This window comes from Globicephala melas, chromosome 11, assembly GCF_963455315.2.
Source record: "Globicephala melas chromosome 11, mGloMel1.2, whole genome shotgun sequence".
Classification (NCBI taxonomy): domain Eukaryota; kingdom Metazoa; phylum Chordata; class Mammalia; order Artiodactyla; family Delphinidae; genus Globicephala; species Globicephala melas.
This window is the reverse complement of record NC_083324.2, coordinates 87,735,700-87,762,597: the sequence shown is the minus strand read 5'-3', so window position 1 is coordinate 87,762,597 and position 26,898 is coordinate 87,735,700. Positions and strand designations below refer to the sequence as shown.

The window sequence follows — 26,898 nt, the reverse complement described above, 5'->3', positions numbered from 1 at the left end:
GGTGCCTTCTCTATACCTGGAGGAAAGAAAGATCCTTATCTCTGAAGTCAAAGGGACACCAAGTAGAAGCCAAACAAAAAAATCTTGCTAAGTTTCCCCCAGTTTACTGCACTTATATACCCTTTGTCCTATCATATTCCTCATGAATGTCCACTCTTCATCAAACCTAGCATAAAATATAAGGTCTGTTTTTTCAGGTCTTCATTTCCTTATGAAGACTCCCATGTCACATAAAACACATAAAAAGAGAGAGAATCATACACACACACAGAGAGAGAGAAAATGCAGTACTCAACGTGAGTTGACTGGTCAGCAGATTCCTTGGTTTGGAGAATATGCTCCCACCAAATATATATCAGCATATATTACTATAGCATCTCCCTGCTCTGTCATCATCGAGAAGAGACTGAACAAAATTTGGAGCAAGATCTTGTCAAACCCTCACTTAACATTTTGATTTCATGACTACAGCTCTCACTGTTGCCAGTTCAGAAAGCTTTCCTTTCGTCTTGTACTCAATGTGACTTTTAAATAATTTTAGCTATGTTCAGCATCACAGAAGCTGGTTTTATGGAATCCCAAAATTGCAGAATACAAAGGGGCCCTAGAGAATATGGTTTAAATTTATTATGTTGCTTTATTGGGTCAATTCTCATAGTTTTGCTGTAATCCTCAGGTCCCTTGAGATTCAATGCAGTTTTTAAGAGTGGTGATTATTTCATTTCTTATACTTGGAACTGGATTCTTTGAAATTAATTATGCAAAAAAAAACATAAGGAAAATTTATAGAAGTAAAGCATCTTGGTACTGTATGAAAACTTAAAGATCTTCTAGTCAAATTCTAACTACCCCCCCCCCCGCAAAAAAAGAGGCACCAACCTCTTATTATTAGGGCTTCCCTGGTGGTGCAGTGGTTGAGAGTCCGCCTGCCGATGCAGGGGACACGGGTTCGTGCCCCAGTCCGAGAAGATCCCACATGCCACGGAGGGGCTGGACCCATGAGCCATGGCCGCTGAGCCTGCGCGTCCGGAGCCTGTGCTCCGCAATGGGAGAGGCCACAACAGTGAGGCCCGCGTACCGCAAAAAAAAAAAAAAAATTCTTAACCCGACACGTGAACGCTTTCGACACAACGTGTCACCCACCTGCTAATTAAACACTTCCAATGATCAGAAAGTCACTTTCAGGAGGCTGCCCCTATCATCAAACTGAGCTGGAGTCGGTCTCCTTGTGCCTTTCACTGGCTGATAGAAGTTTACAGCAGTTGTTATTTTAATCTGACCTGAATCCTCCCTCCCACACACACACCCCGCCGCACCTCACCCCTCACCTTGTCCATGACCCAAGCACACTGGGGTAGAGTCTTTTCCAAGTATTTTTCTGGTTGAGTTGACAGTGAAGAAGCTCCTTTTCTCTCTGGTTTTCTAAGCTTGATGGATGGGAGTTCAGATCACCCGGCAGCAGTAGGAGAATATGAAGTCTGTTCCAAAAGCAGGGATCAGAGTAAGAGCGGCGAGAAGGAGACAGAGAAAGAGAACACCTTGGTTCCAGGGCCCTCTCTGGCTAGCCCTGCTTCTGCCTTTCCCACAATTTAGTTACGTGAGCCCTTAAACCCTCCTGTTTGCTTAAGATACTGATATTTCAAGTTACCTTGCTGTCACACACAAACATGAGACTTGGTTGAGTAACAAGTCTAATTCATCCTCTTTCAGATAGCTCTTAAAAGCCATCATTAGAGAGATCATATTTTAGTTGTCCAAACTGGGGCAATTTTGAGAGTGAAATACAACACAACTTGCGATTATGCGGGAACAACAGCCATAAACTTGGACCGTTCCAGTGAACTTATCGTTAGCCATCCCACCCCTATTCTTTCTAGTCCACGCATCCCTGATTCCTTCACGCTTTGTTACAAATCCCCTTGCCACCCTGATAGGTATTCTGTGAATATTTGGCAATTTGTCAGTGTCTCTCTTAGAATGTGGAAGCCAGAATTGAATCCAGTGCTCAAGCTGTGGTTGACAAGGGCAGCACATTACTTGGTTTGGAGAATACACTCCCATTGATCCCACTGATGCAAACTCAAATTGAATCTCACTCTAGCTCTGGGTCTCTCTCTTGAATAGCACTTTACATTGTGCCTGGCAGGTGGTTGGCGCTTAAGGACCAATGAATACATGGCTCATTTTGAGCTGGAGGTCAGCTATAATCCATTTTGCTTTTGAGGATTCAAATATGGGACCTCTTGTTTCTCTGTGTTAAAGTTCATCTTGTTACTTTCAATCTACTATATCAGTTTATATCTCACAGTATCATCATTTCTCCCTACTTCTGTTCTTCTATGAATTTAATAAGCATATCATCTATGTATCATTATTATTGATATTGATATTAACTAACAGTGCTTCTTTTATGCCAGTCATTGTTTTAAGCATTTTAAACTCACTTAATATTCACAATAAAATTATGAAATGGATATTATGATTATTCTCATTTTACAGATGAAGAAATTGAGGTACAAAAAGATTAAGTAAACTCCTAAGGTCACAGAGCTAGTAAGTGACAGAGACAGTATTCAAAACCAGACATCTGGCTCCAGAATCGGTGCTCTTCCACGCCTTTCTATTCTCATCAAATTCATTGATTGCTAAGACATGGAACAGAACAGGGCCAAGGAGAGAGACCATGGGTCTCTCTCTCTCATCCCACCAGAGCCTGGGTACACAGCAAGCACTCACTGTGTATTTCTTGTTCCATCAGTTACTACTCTACCTAACTATATGATGATAAACATATAAAAAGAAAACGTCATACGTTTTGCTGAAGCCCAGATACACTCTTCTAGCTTAAGTGTTTTAAGTACTTGCAAAGCATCACCTTATTAATCCGATCTAGAATTCTTTCTTGGACCAATGTCAAACTCATAGTTTTTGTCCTGTAGAATCAACCTCCCTTCCTTCCTTCCTCCTTCCATCTCTCCCTCCTTCCCCTCTTCTTTCCTCCTTCCCTCCTTCCCACCCTTCCTTCCTTCCTTCCCTACTACATCCCTCCTTCCCTTCCTCCCCTCTTTCCTTTTTTTTTACTCTCTCTCTTTTTCTCTCATCCTCTTTCTTTTTCTCTCCCTCCTTTCTCTTCCTTACTTTCTCTCTTAAAGAGAATTGTATTTGCCTGACTCTAGTCTACTCTCCCCTGCTCCATGATTTCTTAAAGATCATAACATTTCCCTAGAAGTTCTCTCCTAGCCCAAGACTCTAATTTCCTTGGACAGAAATTTGAATTTATTTACACATGCTAGATAATCTATAGCTTCCTCACCTGAGAAATTACAGTGCCCATCAAAAACTGCAAACCAACCAATGACCTGGACTAATTTAAAAGTCCTTCTTCTTTTGGTGAACATAATTTCACTTGGACAAATTTGTATCTCAACCTGGCCATTGTAAGAACAAGTCAAAACACAACGCAATGATACTGACCAATATGACGGGCACACAGAAAATGTACAGTGGTTACAAGGTTAATGGTTTCAAAGATAACAAGACAATTATTTGAATAACTCCAAATTTAAATATAAAAAGTGAGAAATAAGTGTAAAACACTCTGAGATATACCTGATGCTATGGCCATCCTAGATCCAAGTCCTTTTGGAGGAAGAGTATAGCAAAGTCATTTATGGAGGAGTAGCCACGGAAATTAGTTTACACAGACACAGGGCCTCAAATTGATTTGGACAATCCTGAAAGAGTTAAAAAGAACCAATATATAAATAAAAATGAAAAACATCACTCTTGACCAGCCTGTCTATTGGATGCCCAACACCTCGCCATGGGGAAGGACAGAGCAAAGTGACAAATATCGCCAGCTCGGAGAGGAGTTTTTTCACCTCTCCTCAAGGCTGAATAGAAGGAATTTAATTTGCCTGCTTGGCTCTTATGCAATGCCAGGTAACCGTAGAATAAAGAGGGCTTTGAGGGAGAAAGCCAGACTTCCCAAACACACTGCTGCAATCATATCCTCCTCTTGTCAGATGCCTGCAGACACAGCGACCAACGTGTCCTAGACTGCTTACTGCTATCACTCAGATGCATAAGGCTCTGTCTCCCATAGAGAAGGATGGGAGATATAAAGGCTCCAACCTCTCTCCTTGTGAAAACTCCACAGTGAAATTCCATCAGACAGAAGCCAGTTCTCTGCTGAGTGAATTGAGCCTTTTATCAGTCAGATTTGTATACATTATAGAAAGAGCCAAAGAAGGGAGTCACTGTACACCTCGAATATTTTTAGTTCCCCAGGATTAGTTGCTATTGGACTTAATGTGAGGGGAAGAAAAGAAAAAAACCAACTTCAGTCTTCTGTGTATATTGGTGGCTTTTTGAGTCTCTAAGTTTTGCTGGACTTGCCTGCTTCCTTTTCAGATATACTCTGGTAGCACAAAGAGCATGCTATCTGTTTCATGTTCCAAATTTGACCCCGATTTCATTTTCATTTATTTTTCAAATAATTTACTGATGAGAGCGTGTGAGTGTGTGTGAATACATGCATGTGCACAAACTTACATTGACCTGATTTCAGTTTTGAGACTCATTCTGTTTACCAAAACAGCACAATAAAGGCATTTCAGTTGGCAGAATCAGCTGGGAAACTTTTGCAAGTCCCTCACTTTCTTCATTGACTTTAGTTATTGCTGAAGCAATTCCCTTGGGAAAAGAAACATGAAAACAAGCCAATGCATAAAATATGTGGATGCAGAGATAGAGCTAGTATTGATGTCACTAGATTTATAATAATAATTTAAAAAACCCGACTTTTTATACTTGGTGTCTTGCAGAGTTTGGGGAATAGAAATAATCCTTCTACCGTGGTATTCACTCCTATAGTTATTTTAAATGTCAGTCTTACTACTTCCCCTACAACCTCCTTTCAATCATTCAACAAGTATTTATTGAGCACCTATTATGTGGCGGGCATGTACTGGGTGCTGAGGATATGACAGTGTATAAGACAGGCACGGTTCCCACCCTCCTAGCCTAGAGGATTTTCAATTAAAGAGATGATACAAGAGTCGTTACCATAAAATCCCTCGATCTAAGTTGTAGACACTAAAACTAGGGCACAATGCCATGTCTCTGGGGAAAGGAGAGGTGGTAAGGGGATAAATATCCTCCAAATAGAGTAATCTGTTCAGGAAGACATTTCTAGAAGCACTGTCTATATTACTCTCAGAGCCTGTGCATAGAAGAGGAAGTCTTTCTTCCACCCTCCTTTCGTTCTTCCCTAAGAGGAGGTGATATTAACAGATGAATCTGATTCCAAACTTGAGGTTGGTTTACATGTACCCCTAATCCACTTTGTATACTCTCTTCCAGTTTTTATTTTGATGCTGCTGTACCAATAAACTTCATCACAGTCTACTTCTTTGAGGTACATTTTCAGGGTACTAAAGTGAACATCCAATCTCTTTAGACCTAAATGGCTTTATGGGCATACAATCTGTTCACTCACACAGGGCCCCAAGCTCAAAAAGGTCCTGGGCTTTGTTTAACTTTCTACTGTTGCTGTCTTGAAATTCTTGATACTTTTTGGACAAGGGACCCTACGTTGTCATTTTGCACTGAACTTGCAAATTATGTAGCCAGTTCTGTTTTTAGAATTAGTAGGCAACTGGTGGAAAGATTTGGACATGGTGTGGGTAGGTGGGTGGAGAGACTGCTGGGGTGCCAATTCTAAGCTCTTACCCCCCCCACCACTTAAGTTTACTAGAGACCCAAATTTTGGAGATGATGGCACTGGATAGTCAGTCATAGATGCTCAAGAAATAATTCATTAAGCAATTACTTTTCTAGTATTTATTTATTCAACAAAAATTTACTGAGCAAAAGTCTTGAAGATGGACCAAATAAAGCTTAAAGGTTTACCTCATTAATTGCATTTGAGCTCTTTGGCAGTATTACTCTAAAGGAGCAATGGAGAATAACTTACACATGATTATTAAATTATGTCTAACAATTTTATGTAGAAGGCAATGTTAAATATTAAACTTGGAATCAGAAAACCTGGTTTCCTATGCAGGATTTTTGTCTTATATGATCTTGTCTGGCTACTTAAGCATTTGAGGTCTCTGTTATCTTTCTATTAAAAAAAGATAATAATACTACGCTGCTGCTTGTTGAAAGGATTAAACAATATAGGTTAAAGTGCCTCTCAGAGTCTGTCTCTCAGAGTCTCTGTCTCTCAGACAGTCTCTGTCTCTCAGAGCCATATAGTAGGCACTCAATAAGTCATTGTGTTGGTTTGATGTACTTATAGGCCTTTCCTTAGAGATAGAAATAGAACTGCACTGTCTGAATCCACTGAGGAAAAAAGTGAGGTATTATTAACATATTAGAGGTTAAAAGATTATAATTTCTTGAATAAAAAGATTATAATTGTACTTAAAATATTTTATCTCTCCTTTATTCTTCTTCTCAACACTAACCAACATTACTACCATTGGATTCTTCTCTTTATTACTACAACAGGATTCTTCCATTTAAATAGCACTTAAATTCTCTATACATCCAAAGATAGAAATTCTGACACAAATTTCACTCACATTCCAGGAATTTTGTTTCTGTGGTGTGTGTATGTGCACAGCCATGCACAATTAATGAGAGTTTTCAAAGTAGAATCAAGTGAACTTGGCACCACCAGTTCCCCCAAATTACTACCATCGCTCTTTCTAGAACTCAACCAGTTAAGAATTTGGGGTTTCATCTCACGCTCTTCTCAGTCCAGTGCAAATCATTCCTACATCAGAAAACAAATAATCATTATTTGCTTTAACCAGTGTCCTATTAGCCAACCCAGAACATAGATTTTTTTACTTTTTTAATTTAAAAAGCAAAATTCAATCCATTAAATTGGATTTGGTATAATTCTAAGAGGGAACGCTATCATTATATTCAATTCCCTAGTTACTTTCCTTCTGACTTTGAAATGTATACATGAGGGTATCACTGTTTTGATGAGTAACAGAAAATAAGATCTCTGTCAGATATTACAGATGACTCCTGGTTCATGGAAAGCATTAATGATAGTCTCAAGAGAAAGGGCAGTTTAGGCAACTCCAAAGTAATAGTCATGGTTATCCAAGAGCTTCTATTCAGTGTTGCTGAGAGCACATTTGATCATAACTATAGACCATAGTGACTGCTCATGAAGTAAATTTCATAAATTGTAGAAGTTCTTTAAATATTTATTATAAAATATTTGGAAGGATTTTACGGAAGGGGAAGCTGAGGTTTAGAGAATTTGAGCAACTTGCCCAGAGTTACATTTGGACCTAGAAGAACCAAGCCTAAAACCCAAGTGTGTCAGACAACAAAAGTGGTGCTCTTAACTCAGAGTATTATCACCATGCCTCCCATTTTGCCATTTACCATCCGGCTCTATATCCCTGTTGACTTTCCTTCCCTAGAACTGAGAACGTAGGTAAGTGAGCTCACCTGCAAGGTTTACCACAGGCAGAAGAGCACCTGGACTGAAACTAGTTACCTAAATATTATATTCTCAACCTTGATGTTCAGATGAGATGTTTTCTAGACATCCCGACCCCTAGACCTAGCCCCATGCAGTAGTATATCACTAAAAACAGATTACTGCACATGCATACACATGCAAGCACAATCTCCTAATTTTCTTCTTAGAAATGAGAATAAGCTTTAGTTTAGACAATAAATACTTCCAAGGTACAGAAACTTTTAAACATGTAGCATCATCTTGCTATTTAAACAAATCAGTAACTTAGGAGTAAAAGTCAATAATCATCATGGAACTATCTTTGAAAATCAATTTATATTTTTCACATTCTATACTTCTAAATAAACCATTTGCAGTCAGGTTTGGCAAACATTCTTATACTCAATTTCATTCGAAGCACGTGTTCCACGTGTGAAGGATTCTTAGTTTACATGTTGATGTCAGCCAAGTTAAAACCTCCTTTGCCATCTGAATTATGTGAGAGCTTTCAAATCTAATGTGGAGTTTGCACCTTGCAGAAGGGAAAGACATTTTAATAAGCCTTATTGTATCCGCTGAAGGAAAATGAAATGAAATTTGCAGAGATATTTACTTTTTAACAAGGCTGGTGAGAAAGCTATATAGAAAGATAGATAGAACACCAAAAAGAGAACTCACTTGGATTTTGCCTTTTTTTCTCATATCTTGTTTTTCTCTCACCTCCTTTTCTCTGTCAACTTCTGCCCAGGCTGAAAGATATAAAGTCCTTTTGTATTTTTTCATGCCCATTCCCACAGCTTTTGCTTCTTTCTAGGAAGTAAAAAGAGGTCAAGACAGAAGACAGCAGAACACACTGGTTACTATGCCACACACCCCAGAAAATCCCCAAGAAAACATTCAAGGCTCTATCCAAATTCCCACTGAAAGAGAGAAGAGGGTCAGGCCTGTGGTTATTTAAACTGGGCATCTCTGAATCAAAATAACTTCCTAACCCTTTTACTACCTTATGCTAGCTCACCCCTTTCAAAAATCTATAAAATTAGTTTCCTGGATTCAATAGGTCACTTCGTTTAAGCTTCTGTTCAAATGTCACACCTCAGGGTGGCCTTTGCAAAACACACTCTCCTTGATCCCACACCCTCGATCCCATTTTCTTAATAACAATGATCACTACCTGACATTTTACAATATGTTTCCTGATCATTTATTTGTTGTTTACTTCTCCTTCTGGAATGTAGGCATTGTGAGGGTAGATTTCTCTAACTGACCACCATACGTCCAACGCCTGGAACAGTACCCACGCGTGATAGGAACTCACTAAATATTTGTTGAATTAATGAAGTACCTGTGAAAACAAGCTGGACCGTATGGAGCTGGCAGAAGTATACTGACACGTTGGTTTCTGATGTCATTTCTTCTCACATAATTCCGCCTGAAGGAAACCTTTTCAGGAAGGCAATCTCGAGTCCAAGTTTCTTCCACGTCTTTCTTCTGTTCTCTGTGTAGTCAGCCCAAAGGATATTTGAGTTCAATTTGCAGAGAAATGCTATAGATAGAAATGATAATGTCCCCTCAGCTTAAAAGAGCTGAGCACGTTTTGAAAGCGTTTTATGAACTGGAAACCTTTCTATGAGGTATTTCACTACAGCCCCATGAAACCTGACAGCCTGCTGGAATTTCATCCTGTTAAATCTGGCAGTGTTTCCTTCCTCATGTAATGAGTTCGTGTTTTCATTTAAGTTCATACCCAGATACAAATCAGTGTCACTGCCACAGGCAACGATTCACAGAATTCCCAAGTACTTGGGGCTGAGGGACTCAGGGTTTAGAAGCACAGATGCCAAATTCTCCTCTTCACATGGGGGCTCTGTGGCATTGACTGTCTTCTGCCCGCCTCGGTGCCAGGTCCCGGGGAGGCCATTGGCTAAGTGGGCTTCTGGCTTCTATCTCAATGCAAGCTAGTCCTCTCAAGCCTCTCTGGATTTCCTGTGGTGATCCCTCTTTGCATCCCTCTGAGAAAGAAACAATAATCACGATTTTTTTTGTCTCCAGGAGGAGAGTTCAAGAGCACAAGTGGTTTTAGTTAGGGATTCAATAAACACTTTGGCAGGAATGAGGAAAGCAGTGTACAAAAGACCTAGTTTTTCTTCCAGTTCTAGTTTAAGGTGGATATTTTCACGTGAGGCAAATTGGGCATCGTCGATACGATGAGGGACCACCTCTGTCCTTGGCTGATACACTAGGTAACTAAAATCTAATCCCTAGTCAAAGGCTATTTCTTCAAGTGCCATTAGCGATAAATGATGGTTATTGCAGCAAAGATGGTAACAATGACAGGGAAAGCACCCAGTGTATGAAAGTTCTGTCCTGCCAGTGGGGAACTTGTCCCGATTTGCACTGACTTCATGACTTCCTGCAGGCAAACACCTGGAGACTCTTTCCTAGAGGTACTGCTGAGCACAGGACAGTGCCATCAGGGTGTCTTCACCACTTAGAGGGGTGGGATAGGGAGGGTGGGAGGGACATGCAAGAGGCAGGGGATAGGAGGATATATGTATATGTATAGCTGTTTCACTCTGTTATAAAGCAGAAACTAGCACACTACTGTAAAGCAATTATACTCCAATAAAGATGTTAAAAAAAAAAAAGCAATACAGCCAGCTCTCCCCTTTCCCAAGCCGAGTTCTCAGACCGCTAGGAGCTGATTTGGAGGAGACGAGGTTGAAAAATAAAAGGATAGTTAGAAGAAAGTTTAAAAAAGAATCCATTTTTCTTCTTTGTGTTCAAGAGAGCAAGCTAATTTATACACTCACATTCATATTTCACTAGTTTTTTTGCCCAGCACTAAATTTGTAACTCTGAACTTTCCTTATCACAGGATTGAAGCTGTACTATTAGGAACCCCAAATTTCAATACTGATAATCCCATCACTGTTCTTGATTCCAGGAGAGGCAGACACAGAGCCCACCCTGAGCCAAGGGTTGACCTCCCCCTCTGAGTTCTGTCCTTGGGACCCTCCAGTAGACAGATGGCTGCGTTGTGGCTTGGGCCATATTTTCTTTGTCTGCACCATTTATTCAGATGCCTAGTGATGACTGACAAAACGTGCTCTATAAAACAACAGTTATTTTTCTACTCTTCCTTTAGGGAATTCTTATAAATTCGAATTTGGCTTCACTACCTAGAGATCAATATGCCACAATTCTTGTCTAAAACTGCATGCTTTCCAGATTGTCCCATAACAAGCTAAAATATATACACATACATTCCTTTTAATCTGACAGCTCTGTATCAATGTGATTCATTTATTAATCAATTAATGTGTTCATTCAACAATTATTTTATTGAACACCTACTAATTCCAGGCATTGCACTAGAAGCTGGACACCGCGACAAAGCATAAATAATACAAGTTCTTTGGTAGGTATTAAAAATCTGGGGCTAATATGGGAAATAATCAGTCGTTAAAGTAAACTGGACATAATGCAGGAGAAAATATATGAAAAAGCCACTGCAGACCCTAAGGCATGTGGTTTAAGGCATATTCTCTATGTTACAGATTCTATTTTGCTTATTCAAATAATTCTTGGAATTTTGAAGGGTTACATTTAAGTTGTCCTATCTCAACCCAACATTCAGGTAGTGGGCCCCTTTTTTAAAACTGTGTTTTATCAGGAGTTTTGATCTGGTGTGACATCAGTGTGCCTGTCACAAGAAACTGTTCTAAGTCCAAGGAGATAAACTATTGTCTCCATTAACGAGGTCACACCTACAGAGACACTGGGTTTTCCCTTGGGGCATTGGAAGGTGTTAAGTTCACAACCCACAACCTGGGGCTTCAGTTGAACAAACTGAATAGTGGATTCAGACAGCTGCAGAAATGGCAAAGAACCCATCACCCTGCGGAGAGCCACGACAGAAACCACAGAATTTTCTCCTGCAACCTTCCAGACTGTTCAGATAGGCACTCAGTGATTTCAAGAAAGAATATGAGAGGGAAGAGGGAAGACTGGGATAGATCTTAGCATGAGCTGTGAGGGGAACCACACCAAGGGAGGGAACGGCTGATGCCCAGTTGTCAGTAGAAAAGGAGGGTGACGCTGTTACAGAGCTAGAAGAGGTCAATAAATCACGACCCTTATCTTGTGAACAGAGCCTGTGACTTCAAAAATTAGCTCATTTATTCTGCACAATTAAATTTATTGAAGTGTGACAGAAAAGTTTAGCAGCCAGTGGAGCATAAAGCCGCTAACAGCCGAGGCGAGCATCTGAGTGAATGACACAATTAGTTGATTTTCATTTTATTTATCAATATAATTATTGAATTGTATTTATCCTTTTTCACAGATTTCTACAATTATTACCGCTTGGGCCTCTAGGGAAAGAATTAGTCCAAATTTTCAGTTGAAGTTAATGTGATTATGGAGCTGCTAATAAAAGGAAAGTTCTCTAAAGTGCTACACAATCTTGTATTCAATGTCACTCCCATCATCGGGCTTAGAAATTCAGTCCCCTTTCATAAGAATGTGGTAAATTGAATTTAAATTTGTGAATGTGACAGATTCCCTAGGTGGGGACTGAACTGGGGATGGCCAGTGCCCACCCTCAGGAGAGGGGCTTTAAAGCAGCTAGAGATTTGTCTTGTATTGAAAATTGGAGATTACGACACATTTTTTTTTTTTTTTTTGGTTTTGAAAATGATGAAAAAAGGAATCCTGGAATTATTTTCAGCCTTAACGAGGTTTGGGAAAGAAAGAAGACTAGATGGGAATGCTTGCTTTTTTATCTTCCCCTTTTCACTACCTGGCATTCCGCCGTATCCCTGAGAAAGCCTGTCACAAAGATAGAACAAATAAAAGTAAGACAGTATTCATATTCCAGAGGGAGATGGAGAGCGGCCTGCCGCACAGTTTCTGGGAGACTAGTTTATCCCCCTGAAGCAGCAGCATCTGAATACACCAGCTGTCTGGGTCTGAATAGTCTTCTCCCCATGAATCAAAAGACTTATAGGTGCCGATGTACACACTTCCTGCAAGGTCTGAAAAATGACCCATTTCCCACAGGGAACTCAATCTCATTCATCACCCACAGGCCTCTCAGTTAAATATTTTTTATCTTCGGCATCTGAGAGATGCTTAGTTTCTCTGTTAAGGTGGAGTGGAGGTAACTCAGGTTCAACTTTTAATACACCCAACCAGGTACACAGTTCCAAAGAAATCTATTAAAGCAGTTATCTTTAGGCTTAGAATCTGTAAGGATGTGGGATCTCGTTACAATGAAGATCCCCAAATTCCTCCAAGAGAGGAATTTGTTACTCATTTTTAAATGAATAAGAGACTCCTTTGGCCATGGCCTCGGAATCAACTTCAAGAAGTCTTGAAAGTGTAAAGTAAATCATGTACTTGAATAGTGACGGCCCCTCCAAAGAGCAGCAGTCCTGTTCTCCATGAAACCTGGGGAACTGCTGACTCGCAGGTGAAGACGAGAACACCAAATTTTGACCCCGATATGGGCACCTAACATGCAAGCTAAAGCAAGATTATCACTGCCACATTTTCATGAGTTACCATTTATCCAGTTATTATTAATATTTGATAATACTCAGAGTTAAGAGCTAACATTTACTGTGTCCATTATGACTTAAAATAATTCTGTATTCCTCTTTTGCTTCCACTCTCGTATTTAATCTAACAGCAAGACCGGTCTACCCTGCATCCAAAATATATCTCAAAACCATCTACTTCTTTCCATATCCATTAGTTTAAGTCCTTAATTCCTCACCTGGGAGGTCAGAGTAGCTGCAGCAGAATGGGTGGGAGGCAGCTGGAAGTTCAAATCTGTGCGATAGCCAAGGACCAGGTTAAGTAGGGCCTTGTAAGCCTTCAACTTTGGATTTTATTCTAAATATGATGGGAAGTCACTCAAGTGTTGAGATGTCATGATCATCAAGATCTGACTCACCCTTTTAAAAGATTCATTCTGACAGCTCAATGGAATATAAGCTGTAAGAATGTATATAAAAATAAGTCCATTTTGAGATTAAATTCTGAAGTCACAGGACAGGATTTTAGAAAGGTACCCTAGCCCATTGTTAATTGCAAAATAAACATATATCCAAAGGGAGTGAGGAAGAGGTCTTCTTTTGCAATTCTTTTGCAATTCATGGGCTACTTCTGACATGATTCTACCTAATCTTTATGCTATAATAATGCAATTTTTGATACATACTTTGAATTATATTTCCAATGATCACAAAGGTTTAGTTATCTTTTCTCTCCCTGTATTTTTTGAGAGAGTCTAGCAATGAGCTGCATAGTTAGATAAGATGGAATAACCACATAATTTGTGGGAGGATATTAAGTTAACCCCACAGAGTTTGTGGTAGACATCTATCATTCATAAACTTCTATCATCCTAGGCTACCAAGGCAGAAGTTTTCATTAGTGGCAGGCCACTCACTTTCCAACCCATCCATTTTTTTAAAAACTGAGGGAGCTGGGAGAGGAAAGAGGAGCATAGACTATTCACAGGTCATTGGAGGAAGGCTCGACTCTCTTCTGTGATGACTGGACCTCGTCATAAGAGTACAGGGGCTAAAATTACACACGGATGGAATAAATGGGCCTCTCTTAAATAAAAATAGAGAAGATCAAATATTTCACTTCAAGTTAAAAGAGCAGAAGAAGATAATGGAGTCTACAATTCTATTTTGTAGTGACCCAGTTGTACCGATGACCCGGGGCTCCATGTCAATTTACAAGTGTGCACAAATTTCAAACACCGCTTTCCAGCTGTACATGGACAAGTTAAATAAACCCTAACAGTCCTATTTTGAATGTAGCATTTCCCTGAAAGTTTTGCTTCTGTGGCAGATACTTTAGACCTTGAGGTTGTTCTTGGTTAGCTTCCAATTCAAACTCTTAATAATACACAAGACCAAATGTATATGTTGAAATATCCAAGAAATTGCCATTTTCTTTTGAGTTGGATTTCCTGGAAATCTCTCATGGATTTTAATGCATGTGCTATCAATGCACCAGCTTTTGCATATTGTTAGGACAATTGCTTAAGCCCTGGGCTGCTATCTTTCTCCAAAGGATAGGTTATGGCCATATATATTAAGACACAACTCCTTTTAACCTTCTTAGATTCCCTCAGTACTGGATTTTAATAAAACACCACACCATGGGGTGCAGTATCAGCTTCTAGAGAAGTGGTGGAAGGCCCAAATGACACAGCCTAGAAGATAGAGTTAGCTCCTCATGGGGTAGAACCTGGCCAGTTGGAAATGGAAGATAGGAGAGAGCCGGACAAATAAGTTTCCCCTTCTTTTTGTGAGTTATTCTGGGGTGAAGTTTCTTTGCATAAACCTTCCAGAATATCCCCATGTACAAAATTAATGATGCTACTAAGTAATCTGCTATGGCTTGTTATAAAGTGATAATACATTGCTTCCATTTCACCTTGCTTTCCTTATCTTTTGCTCTCACCTTCACTGCCCTGGACATGTACCTCCAAGGAAAGTGTTAGCATCAGTTCCTTGTCTCAGGATCTGTCTTTTAGAGAACTCAAGCTAAGACACAAAGTTTTCTATAGATGTGGAGGAGGAAGGGAGCCCAACCAGCTTGCCGCAGCCATTAGGATCCTTAGCTCCGAGTGAGCATCAGAGTGACTCGTTTATTAATAATGCAGTCCCTCTCACCACCTCCTCTGCTCAAGCCAACCTGAGACCTACTCGGTTTCTAAAGGTGGGGCACTCACAGACTGAAAAATCTCCTCCAATAATTCTGATGTGATCATAGGTTGCCTTCAGTCTAGAGAACCAATACTACTCAGACCTCTGAAAAATTAAGGAAAATAGGAATGGGGACTAAGGAGTCCAGGAGACTGTTACATTCTTTCCCCACTAGAACCAGTCAGCTAGACAGGCTTTAGAAGTTTAGACTGAAACGCAAATATACCTAAGAGAACAACATATACCCTTCACAGAGTAATATACCATGTCAAAAATGTAATAGAACTAAAAAGTTAATTAATCTCATTTGCCTTTCTGACTAGAGAAACCCAGAGAAGTGGCTTCCTAAATATGACTTACATGCTTAGTAACAGACTTGAAACTAGAGGCTGCCTCACTATTTTTCAGGCTAAGTTCCCACTCTACTCCCCACTAGGATGACAAGTCTGGGATAAGAGACAGGTTGCCATAAAAGCTTGAGTTGAAGAAGGAGTAAGGTTAGAATGGAGAAAACTGGCAGCAAAATGGAGGATGAGACCCTTCCAAAGCTACACTTTTCTTATGTCATCTTTGGGTCTGGAGTTGGCTTGAATGTCACATCTCCTTAGTAGAGCCAGGTGACCGCCACACTCCTGGGCTTAATTTGACCTCTGACGCACAAGTTGTAGACCTCTCATGAGGAGAGAAAGACTGAATAACAGCAAACATCTATTTTTATCTCACTATCTACGGGACCAAGAAGAAGAAAGTTGGGTAACTTTTATGTGTCTAGGTTTCTTCTTTTGTGAGCTGTAGAGCAAAAACTGGAACTTTGATATAATAGATTTCACTAAGAACAAAATCTGACATTAGATAGATTCATTCACCTTGGAGATTAAGATGAAATATTTTTCACAGAGTTCATCGTATCAGCAAGACTCCATTAGAATATATAGCTATCTATTTGAGGGTATTAAAAGAGTAAGGGTTAATGAGAATCCAAGAAATAGCTTGAGCATCAGGAAACAACATGGAATCACGAGACATAATGCGATTGCAGGCCCACCATGCCATGTCTACCATTCTACACGTTTCAAATGCTTTCGATCATTTAATCACTGATACAATCCTATGATGAAGGTATTATTATCCTAATTTTGTAGATGAAGAATGAAGGTAGGTTGGGTGGTTAAGAAGTTAAGGAGCTGGATTTGGAATTCAGCTCCAACTCCAAAGTCCATTTTCTTCCTTTTATACTGTAAGGACTATGGGGTTATTTTAAATGTGAGATACATTTTTTTAATTTTTTTATTTTTTGGCCACACTGCACAGCATGCTGGATCTTAGTTCCCCAACCAGGGATTGAACCCGCGCCCGCTGCAGTGGAAGTGCAGAGTCCTAACCAGTGGGCTGCCAGGGAAGTCCAAATGTGAGATAAATTTTGACAACTTAAGTTACATATAAAATGGTATAATTAAGTAAATTTCTTAATTTAGAGATCTGGAAAAAGAGGTTTGTTTTTTGTTTTTCTTTGGTTTTGTTTGGTTTTGATTTTTGCAGACTATCACATAGATGGTAGATTTGCTCCTCATGTAGGAAAAAAAATAACTGGGGATGCATTCAGTCTTCTTAGAGTCATTTTCAGTTGCTTTTCCTGGCCAACTATAATACACAACCATAAATGGCTGTTATCCTTGTCCCACTAAAACTAGCTTTGTTTGAGTCTTGTCATGAAAAAGCCATTAGACATGAATTAGGCAAAGTAAGTAGAACACAGATCACTTAAAAATGAAGAGACTTCTTCCTCCACCAAGAAGCTGTGCAACAGATGTGACGTGGTCACCAGTTCCAAAGCACATCGATCACAGAGCAGTTATTAGAGAGTAGTCTGAAGCACATGTTCCATTATTAATTGGTGTTTAGGGGAAGAGCTTTCTCTATGCTCAGTCCCACTCTCTTCTCTACGGCATCAATTACAATGAACTATCACCTCCCCTTAGTAGTTCTCCCCACTGATGTACAATATCCTGGCTTTCTTATCAGTGGACTGTCTTCCAATATCTTTTACCCAAACAAAATACACCAAAAGATACAAAAATAAATTGTTTTGTGTGTTTTAGTCAAACTTTACTGCTAATAATATAACAACTAAAACTTACTGAGCACTTAAGTGTGAACAGGCACATTACATACATTTCCTTCTTCAAACTGCTCAGTAATCTATGCATTTGCCATACATGACTTTTCTTTCTCTTCCCCTCCCCTCCATTCATTTCTCCTTCCCTCTCTTCTTCCTTCTTCCCTTTCTCTTAAAAATGTTGAAACTGAGCCCCACCACGTTAATTTATCTGTATTTGATGACACATGCACATGTAGGAATCATGCCTGCCGGATTTCTACCCCAGCTCCTTGTCACTATAAGAGAACATCCAAAGGGGGCTGGGTAGAATACATACGGCTGTGGTTCAAAGAAAACGGATTCATTTGGCTACTTGGAGGGTGATGGTAGTGGTAATTCTGTATTCTATGTTCCAGAAATAATTGACCTGACTTTAGTTTTCTTGAGGATTTGGGTAAGACAGTCAGGTTCTCTCTTTTTCTCACAAAATAAAACTAAAACATAAAGCAACAGAAAATTAAAACTTTTAAAAATTTGCAACCAAATGGATTAAGTGACCTAAAAGGGCTTGGCTGGATCTTTTTTCTCCAGATCATTTCAGATGGATTTTTTTTTAAAGAAAAAAGCACCTTTTGATAAATATTAATTATTAGTGAATAATGTTAGATTCCATTTTGTCTTATTATATTGAGTCTACCTGAAAGAAGTTTCCATGATCCTGAGCAATTACATCTTCCCTCTGTACTCTGGATCCTTTGGTGTATACAGTCTTTTGTAGCATTTGTCAAGTTGCACCCATTAAGGAAAAGTTAAAAGATTTTTTCAGAATTTTGGAAGCACTTTAGTGTCTGGGGTGTCATTACCCTCTCTCTGTTTGGCTTGCATCCCCTGTCTGGCACCTTGAGATAAACATATATGATAGAAGTAAGTCCTTCTATTTCCATGGGGTAAAACTCTGTCACTATAAGAATCTGTTACCAGTTAGAGCTCTGCATTCTCCTTGAAGACAGTTTAGGGACTTCTGATATTCACTCAGAGCCCCAGGAAGGAAGCTCAAAACAAGAGACCTCATGAAGGATTGGGAATGAAAACTAATATATATGAGAGTATTAGTCTAATTTCAGCCCAGGAAGAAGGGAGGGAGGGAAGGAAGGAAGGAAGGAAGGAAGGAAGGAAGGAAGGAAGGAAGGGAGGGAGGGAGGGAGGGAGGGAGGGAGGGAGGAAGGAAGGGAGGGAGGGAGGGAGGAAGGGAGGGAGGGAGGGAGGAAGGGGGGAAGGAGGAAGGAAGAATCAAAAAGAAAAAATGTTTTTGATAGGTTTTCTGTAGCTAGATCTACACAAACAAAGCAAGGTAAAGAGTTGAAATTAACTAGGTGAGTAAATAAGAAGATAAGACTGTAACAGATGCAGAGAGCTCTGCAATATCCGCTATCACGTTAGTATGGCTCAGAATATATATGACTGCTTTGGTCTAAAAAGCAGTGGGAGAAGGAGTGGTTAGAGTTGGGGAGTGTGGCTGGGAGGAGTTAAGGTGCAAATATCAATGGGGAGGGGAGGTTGAGAAAGAGAAAGTATGGAGAAAAAAAAATCAAACAAACAAGGGCTGAGTAGGGAGAAAGCTCACAAGGAGAGTAAAAACTACTCAAACTAAGAAATCCTTTCTTATAAGCTTAGCAATACTTTGAATCTCTTAAGTAGCTGTAGTGACAACTTCTTCATTATTGTTGGTATAAGACTTCATGGATCATAAACTCTCTAAGACCATCATCTAGGTCTCATCTATCTCTTCAAGTTCTTCTCCAAAAATTACAACTAAGTTATTTATTTAATGATGATCAATGTGTTGCTATGATCTAAGGATATGACTTGGTATCCCACAGTATTAAACTTAATACAAATTTCTCTGTGGCATTAATAAGGAAAATATCACATCAAGTCTATATATATATTTTTTAATTAATTAATTAATTTATTTATTTTTGCGGTACGTGGGCCTCTCACTGTTGTGGCCTCTCCTGTTGCGGAGCACAGGCTCCGGACGCGCAGGCTCAGCGGCCATGGCTCACGGGCCCAGCCGCTCCATGGCACGCGGGATCCTCCCGGACCGGGGCACGAACTCCTGTCCCCTGCATCGGCAGGTGGACTCCCAACCACTGCGCCACCAGGGAAGCCCTAATTAATTAATTTTATTTTTTTATTTTTGGCTGCATTGGGTCTTCGTTGCTGTGTGTGAACTTTACACCTTTACATTTTCTCAGACAATCTATAACTATCAATAACATTCTCAAACACTTATTTAGAATTAGTTAGGAAAGTTTTGTTGTCTGTTGTCTCAGAATAACAAATCTATAACTTTAAATATGAAACCCCAAATCATCCAACTGCATACATTATTGAAAATCTGGTCATGCTAACATTATGTTTTTGCATGTTCTGTGTGCCTATTATATGAAACAGAGTAAAACAGGCACCAAATCTAAAAGAATACTTAATGAAAAGAAAATAAATTTAAAATTTGACAGGTACTTTATTATCAGTGTATAGTACATGACAAAATTAAAATTCTTACCAAGGCCTAGTCACTGTGAAAATCTAAATTTATTGTAATTGTTTAAGCAACTGCTTTTAACCCAAATGGACAGGGCCTTAGTTTCATTTTCATGCTTACTATAAATGTGTCCATCTCTTTGTAACCAGTGATAAATGCTACTGACTTGATTGTGTGACATATCATTTGAAATAAGAATAATGTCCTATACTTGCATATACTTTCCTCTTTACAAAACACTTTTAAACATTTTTCTAATTCTTATACCTATGAGTTAAATTGCTTTGCCCATATTACAGAAAATAAAACTAACGGTTAGAGTTACAAAGTGATTTGCCAAGGTTCACAAAGGTAGTTAAGTAGTAGATCAAGATTACAACCCTCTTTACCTGAGTCTCAGCCCAAGCAGCATCCTATCCTCTACAGAAGAGCTAGCTCCTTCCAGGTACTAAAAATGTACATAGATACTGATTCTTACCTTCGAGAATCTGTGAACCCAGCTGGCTCAGAGAACTGTTTAATCTAGACCAAGTCACCTGATCTCTTTCTCTTTCTGTTATCTCTTCTGTACCTGCCTTCATTTAAAGGTAAACAATAGTATCCAGGAAATAGAACCAGGAAATGGTTCACAACCCTTCAAGCAAATTGGCCTGTGAAAAGAATTAGTTCATATGTACTACATTAGAAGCATAGCAATTGGATTTATGCCTTATACTTTTCAGCCAACAATGGATTAAAAATGGCTGTTCCCTTTCCAAAACTTCCAACCTTAAAACAAGGGATATTCTTCTGCTTCAAAGTTACCTTTCGGAGATTTTTCTCTGAACAGATAAATAAATATAAAGTTGAATTTGAGCTTTTGCATGATTCTTTGAACTGTTTTCCTTGAAAGGTCAATTTTTTTTTTACATGTAACATAACCAAATGAGGAAAAATATCAAGATTTAAAATTGGCACAAGGTTACTAGACCTCCAGAAACGTTTTTACTTAACAAATTTCTCAGTTAAAACATTATTTCCTGAAGATTACAAAATGCTTCTTTGCCTTAGAAAAGCTTAATATAAATCTGTACTTTTACCTCTTTCCAGACAATGCAAAGTCCTAAAAACATTTTAATTCCATTTAGCCCCCTCCCATCTTGTATGCTATTATTATTATGTATTTTAATTCTACATATTGTAAAATTCCATAAGACATTATTATCTCATATAATCAACACCAATTTAGATTTAGCTGCATATTTACCCTTTTTGTTGCTCTCCATACCTATTTATTTATTTATATTTATTGGTATATATTTATTTTAATTTTCTATTTTTATTGTGATAAGACATTTAACATGAAATCTATTCTCTAAACAAATTTTAACTGTTGACTATGGATAACTGTTGACTATCTGTACAGCAGATCTCCAAAGCTTATTCGTCTTACTTAAATGAAACTTTATGCCTATTGATTAATAACTCTCCATTTCCACCCCTCCCCTCACCCCCAGACCCTAGTAACCACCATTCCAGTGTTTGAGTTTATGAATCTATGTTAGAAATATGTGTATGGCTTTAGGAGAAAAAAAAAAACCCTCTAAAATCAAGGCATTCTTCTCTGGTTTTCATTCTTCTCCCTGGTTTTGACTCTAGTTCCTCACTACCTTGTTAGTTTTCTAATGCATCAGTAAAATATATTCTATACTTTGTCCAGGTTTTCTAGTTGGTCTGAGAAAATGAGTTAGTCATAATTTCCTAATCCATCATAAATGAAGAGGGATTCTGTATTGTTTTAAGAGAAAAATAAACCAATAGTAATGATGTGTCTATGGTGCATGGGAACTTTACATTTGTAGCTAAAAAGGAATTGAGAAATAATCACTTAATTTAACTCTCTTGTTTTACAGGTGACCAAAATAAGATAGCTGGTTAGTCAATCAAAGATAGTTGAAGTATCTCATTCTCAGTCCAGTAATTTTCCCCCTTTATAATGAAAAATAATAGATAACTAGAAACAAAAATGATTGACACTCTATTCACCCCTTTCCTCAGTATCAGGGAAATGGATATACTATTGTATAATTATATTGTATGTAATAGAATAAGATATAAGGGAAGAGATAGTGACCTCAATGCAGTATTAAGGCTCCAGCCATTTACTTAAATCAGATAGAGAGCCAACTATCTATGTTTTTTCTTAAAGATCTCTAGGAAACGAGATTCACCTAGGTATCTAGACTCATTATTTGAGAAGAAACAGGAAACATTATCTTAAATTCAATATAACCACTACTGTTGTAGCCATTTCTAATTTTTCTGCTCTCTTTGGAAAAGGAAACGCGTGTTTTTTTTCTTCCACTGAATGATATCTCAAACACATGAAAACTATTTTTAGGCCAGCTCACTGGAAACTTTGCTTTAGAACAATGGATTTTAAATCCTTTATACACTTTGTTCTTTATACTGTATTTCTGTGTCAAGACCTGACAAAGTATGCTCTTTTTCATTGTCATCACTGTTTGCCGAAATGTCTTTTTAGAGCCTCTACGTATGACCACACATGCTGCCAATTGAACAACTCCAGGGGGTCCCATTTACATAACCTATGTTGTTTTATAGACAAATCTGTGGCTTTTGACCCTTCGAGTTACACATAGTTGTGGTTCTGTGGCCCTTCAAGTGAGTTTCTCTTTTTGTTTTCTAAAATAAATTGCTTAAGTAGTCCCATTAATTTGAGTCCAGACATCCTTCTTCCAACCCACTCTCCATAAGACTGCCAGAATGAGTTTCCTGAAATGTGTATGTACAACCAGAAAGACTAGAGTGGGCCCCAAGCTCTCTACATGTCCTTCCCAGAATGTGTAAATGCACGTGTAAGGGACGTGAGGAAGCTCAGCAACAAGTAACAGCAAGAGAAGAATAGTAAACTTCCTTACATTTAAGTGTAACCCAACCCACATACCTTTACATTGGTTAAAGGTGGAAGCTTTACCGACTAAAAGCATTTAAGCACAACCTCTGACCAATTATTAATGGACACTATTATACAGACCGTAGAAAGCTACACTTAACTATAAAAACAATGATTAAAAAAAAAAACTGAGCAGAGACATCAGTGGCTGTACTCTGTGATGCGACAGATTCCACAAATTATTCCAAGCAAGTCATAAAACAAGGAAACAAATAAGCAAGCAAAAAAAAAAAAAAAAAAAGCCAAAGATGGACTGTGTATCTCTCTGTTTCTATATAAAAGAACACCAAGTTTCTACTACTTCCACCCCATTCGATGACTGTTATTCTCTATTTGGAATTAGCGAGTAGCAGGTACAAGTTTTGGGATTAGGGGCACGGGAGGGACTTTTGGAGTATGCTAAAGCTAATAACAAAACTAAAGGAAAACTACATTAACAATTTACATATATATGTAATATACATTTTAAATATATATATTTCAGGAAAAGGCCTCTTTGTTATTGTAATTTCAGAACAGCAGCAAAGACTCTAGAGCCCAGGATTTCAAGCACTTCCCTGCTGGGTTAGTGACTTAATTTATTTCTTTAATTTGTTATAACCCACAAAAAAACGATATTCTTTGGAGACCACAGTAGCCTGAGTTCTGCATGTATTATTTGCTGTAAGAGATTAATGAGATAGCAGAGGCAATTTCTAATGGAGTCCCTTGGTTTTCATCTCCCGCCTACCCACCCCCGCCTTCAAACTCAGTTGCCAGTTCAGCATTATGAATCTACTAAGTGTTTTTGGCATGTCTGGTGGGGAAAGGGAGAGATGGTATAAACTGCTGGCTAAAAATATAAAAAACCCTTTCCTCCCTACCCTCCCTCTGCATCTGTTAGCTGCAATGCAATAACTGACTCTCTCATCTTACATAAGACATGTATGTTCACATTTAGCTCGAAATCTTCAGTCTTCCAAGACTTGTAATCTGGGGTTTTGGACATTTCTAGGGTCTGATTCGAGTCCCATCTTTCTGTAGAATACCTAACCCACCAGATTATGAAAGTCACCATTATTGCCCTTTCTTGATAATGTTACCTTTCGTATATTACAGTATTTCTGGTATTAAGACATACTTTTTAATCATAATACCTGAAAGAAAAGTAAAAGGTAATTCAAAGCATAGACATAAGAGTTTTGTGTTTTATTTACGACTGTTTGAGGGGAAAGTTAAAGATAAGTCTGCTGCTGATGAGCTACAGGACTCCCTATTTCCACTACAGAGAATAGTCCTGTGGATTCCCCACTGGCTAATAGCGCTACTAACTCTGTAGAATAAGTGACAGTCAGGTGATAAGAGCCAAGAGAATTTTTTGACAAAAGCAGTATTTCTCATAACAGCTGCGGAAAGGCTGCTACAAAAGAAAATTTAGGGATTCAAAACTTTCTCTGACTCTCATTGCAAATTTAAATGGTTACTGTGGCATAATGTAAATTGGGCCCTAGAAATGTTCCTTGGTTGGAAAAATGTTTACTACATGATATTCAGTGAAAAAGAGAAAAATACGAAACTGAATGGTATGAACTCAAATTTGGAAAAGAGCAGAAACAAAGACAAAGTAAAACAATGTGTGTGTATGTGTGTGTGTTTGAAAAGAGAATAAAGGCAATTAGACCAAAATATTAATAATGAGTATTAAGATTATCTATGGTTAGTTTTAATACTAATGTTTTAAAAAACATCTTTTTTGTATTTACCAGAAAATACAAAATACATATTTAAATACATTTTAAGTAGGGAGAAAAAAAAACTTCTAAGGAATTGAAGCCTTAACTGGGTTAACATATTAACACTGCACCTTCTACATTTGCAACATCTTTCTATGAATCATTTTCTTGTCCACCAAAGTTTTCATCTAGCTTTTCAGAGGTTGAAAAATGAAGGCACTAATGATTCAAATGATCCGTCAAATATCACATAAGTGTATCAGAGTTAAGATTAATGAAAACTTTTGAATGCTTATTAAGGACAAAGTATCAGAGCTGGAAACCAGAGTTTCTGGGAGAGTAAAGGACTGACTATGCCATTAGGAAAACAGAGGTTAGAAAGGAGTGTTTCATGGTAAAAACAAAATTTAAAAGAGACCATAATCTGGGAGAAAATAAGCAGGGTAAATTAAATATCCACAGCTCTCACATTAGAGGTTGGGTCTCTGAGGATCGATCGACTCTCTGTTCCTCTTGGAACATGATCCACAATATATATTTTTTAACCAAGAGAAAACCTAAAACATGTACTCCGTGAGTAATAATTATTACTAATATTATTGTTTGCATACCATGTACCAAATATTCAGAAAACCTGTGATATGGTATTTTATATTATCATATTTATTTCTCCCCAAATACCCTATTTTTTCATAAGATGAAATTATGGTTTAGAGATTAGCCTACCTATTCGATGTCACATAACTAAAAAGTATGTAATTCACACTTGAACCCAAGTCTGCCTGACCTTAGGGCCTATGCTTTTTCCAACATTCTATACCATCTTACATAGTATAATGGGAACACAGTATACTGTTGAAAAAGCTGGTTGCACTAAGGTAAAGCTAGACTTGCTTTTAGGGAGAGAAATTTACCCTTGGTTAGGAAGCCACTTTAATGGGTATGTTTGGTGAGGAAGGTTAAATTAGTTAGGATATGACAATAGTAATTCAGTGATTTAAGGATATAGAAATTTATTTCTCGCTCACATGATCTAGGATGTATCCGTTCAGAGCATGGCTCTCTTCCACTTGATTATTCATGAACGCAGGCTAAGGTCATCTCTTCCATCTGCAAAATGTGGCTTCTGATATAGTTCTTGTTGTGGCCATTCCTACCCTTGGGAAGAAGGAAAAGGCACAGAGGAGGACACACATATGAGTATCTCTAGGTCACGCTTGGAAGAGGCACCTGTCAATTCCACCCACCTTCCACTGGGGAGAACTCAGTTATGTGCCCATACCTCTAGAAAGAGGACTTGAGTTGAAGAAACACAGTGCAGAGCACAGATTCAGAAGGCAGAAGAAACAAAAAACTGGAGCTAGAGCCAAAAGGGAAGGCCTTCATCAGTCTTGGAGATATTCTGGTATGCGTGGTGCCCAGAGTTTAGGATTGGGGGCATCCAGCCATTTTATTGAAATATTCACTGAAGGTAATCTCAGAAAGCATGAAACTTTGAGAATATTTCAGGTACAAATGGGATAGCTGTGGTAGAGAAGAAAGATCACTGGACTTAGAAGCAGAAATCGAGGAATCTTAATCCAGACCTTGCTACTAACCAGTTCTTTGATTTGGGGTAAATCTCTCCATCACTTCAACCCTCAACTTTCTTTTTTTTAATTGAAGTATAGTTGACTTACAATATTATATTAGTTTCAGGTGTACACTGCACTCAAAGTTATTAAAAAATGTTGACTGTATTCCCTGCGCTGTATATAACATCTTTGTAACTTGTTTCCAACCCTCAACTATCTATGCAGTTAAATAGGGAAATAATATTGTCCCACAGTGTTGTTGATCAATGAAATAAGATAATGTATGTGAAAAGCATTTGAACCTGTAAAGTACTATACAAATATAAGGTAAAACTATATCACTGGCCTGGAAAATGTACAGAATATGAACATTTCACATTTTCTGGGCTATGTGGTCACTTTGGTTAGTGATGGGATACAAGAGCAAGGGCTGAAAAACACCATGAGGTTTAACCCTGTGACAAAAGAACTATTTGGAGTTAGGAGAAGATTCTGGTGCAAAAAAAAATCAGATGTCAGAATTAGTCTTACGTTTCAAAGGAATTTTGCCAACATTGTATGAAGCTCTTCTATAATATTTGGTACTTTGGGCCAATGAAAAGACCAAGATAATTAGAAGTGCAATGCACAGAAGAAATTGAGCACATTTCAAATTTAAAATCCAGTCAGCTACAAATTTTGCACGTGTATGTATGTGTGTGTCCGCGCAAGTGGGCGTGTGTGCATTTAAATGATGCTTTCTAATAGCTGTGATTGCTGTTTTTCCTTTAGAAATGGAT

General features: G+C 38.4%; 1 long non-coding RNA gene across 2 annotated transcripts; it reads right to left on the bottom strand.

Moving 5' to 3' along the window:
• Positions 1 to 1,333: 1,333 nt before the first annotated feature.
• Positions 1,334 to 25,669, bottom strand: LOC132598154 (uncharacterized). Of its 2 annotated transcripts, none has more exons than XR_009565924.1 (6): positions 25,574 to 25,669; positions 8,841 to 8,993; positions 8,174 to 8,305; positions 6,591 to 6,784; positions 3,610 to 3,734; positions 1,334 to 1,478 (listed from the first exon to the last, which is right to left on the bottom strand). It is a non-coding gene; the product is annotated as an uncharacterized lncRNA (long non-coding RNA). The 2 variants fall into 2 exon arrangements; XR_009565923.1 differs by having other exon boundaries at positions 8,841 to 9,041; positions 25,574 to 25,654.
• Between the last annotated feature and the right edge of the window lie 1,229 nt (positions 25,670 to 26,898).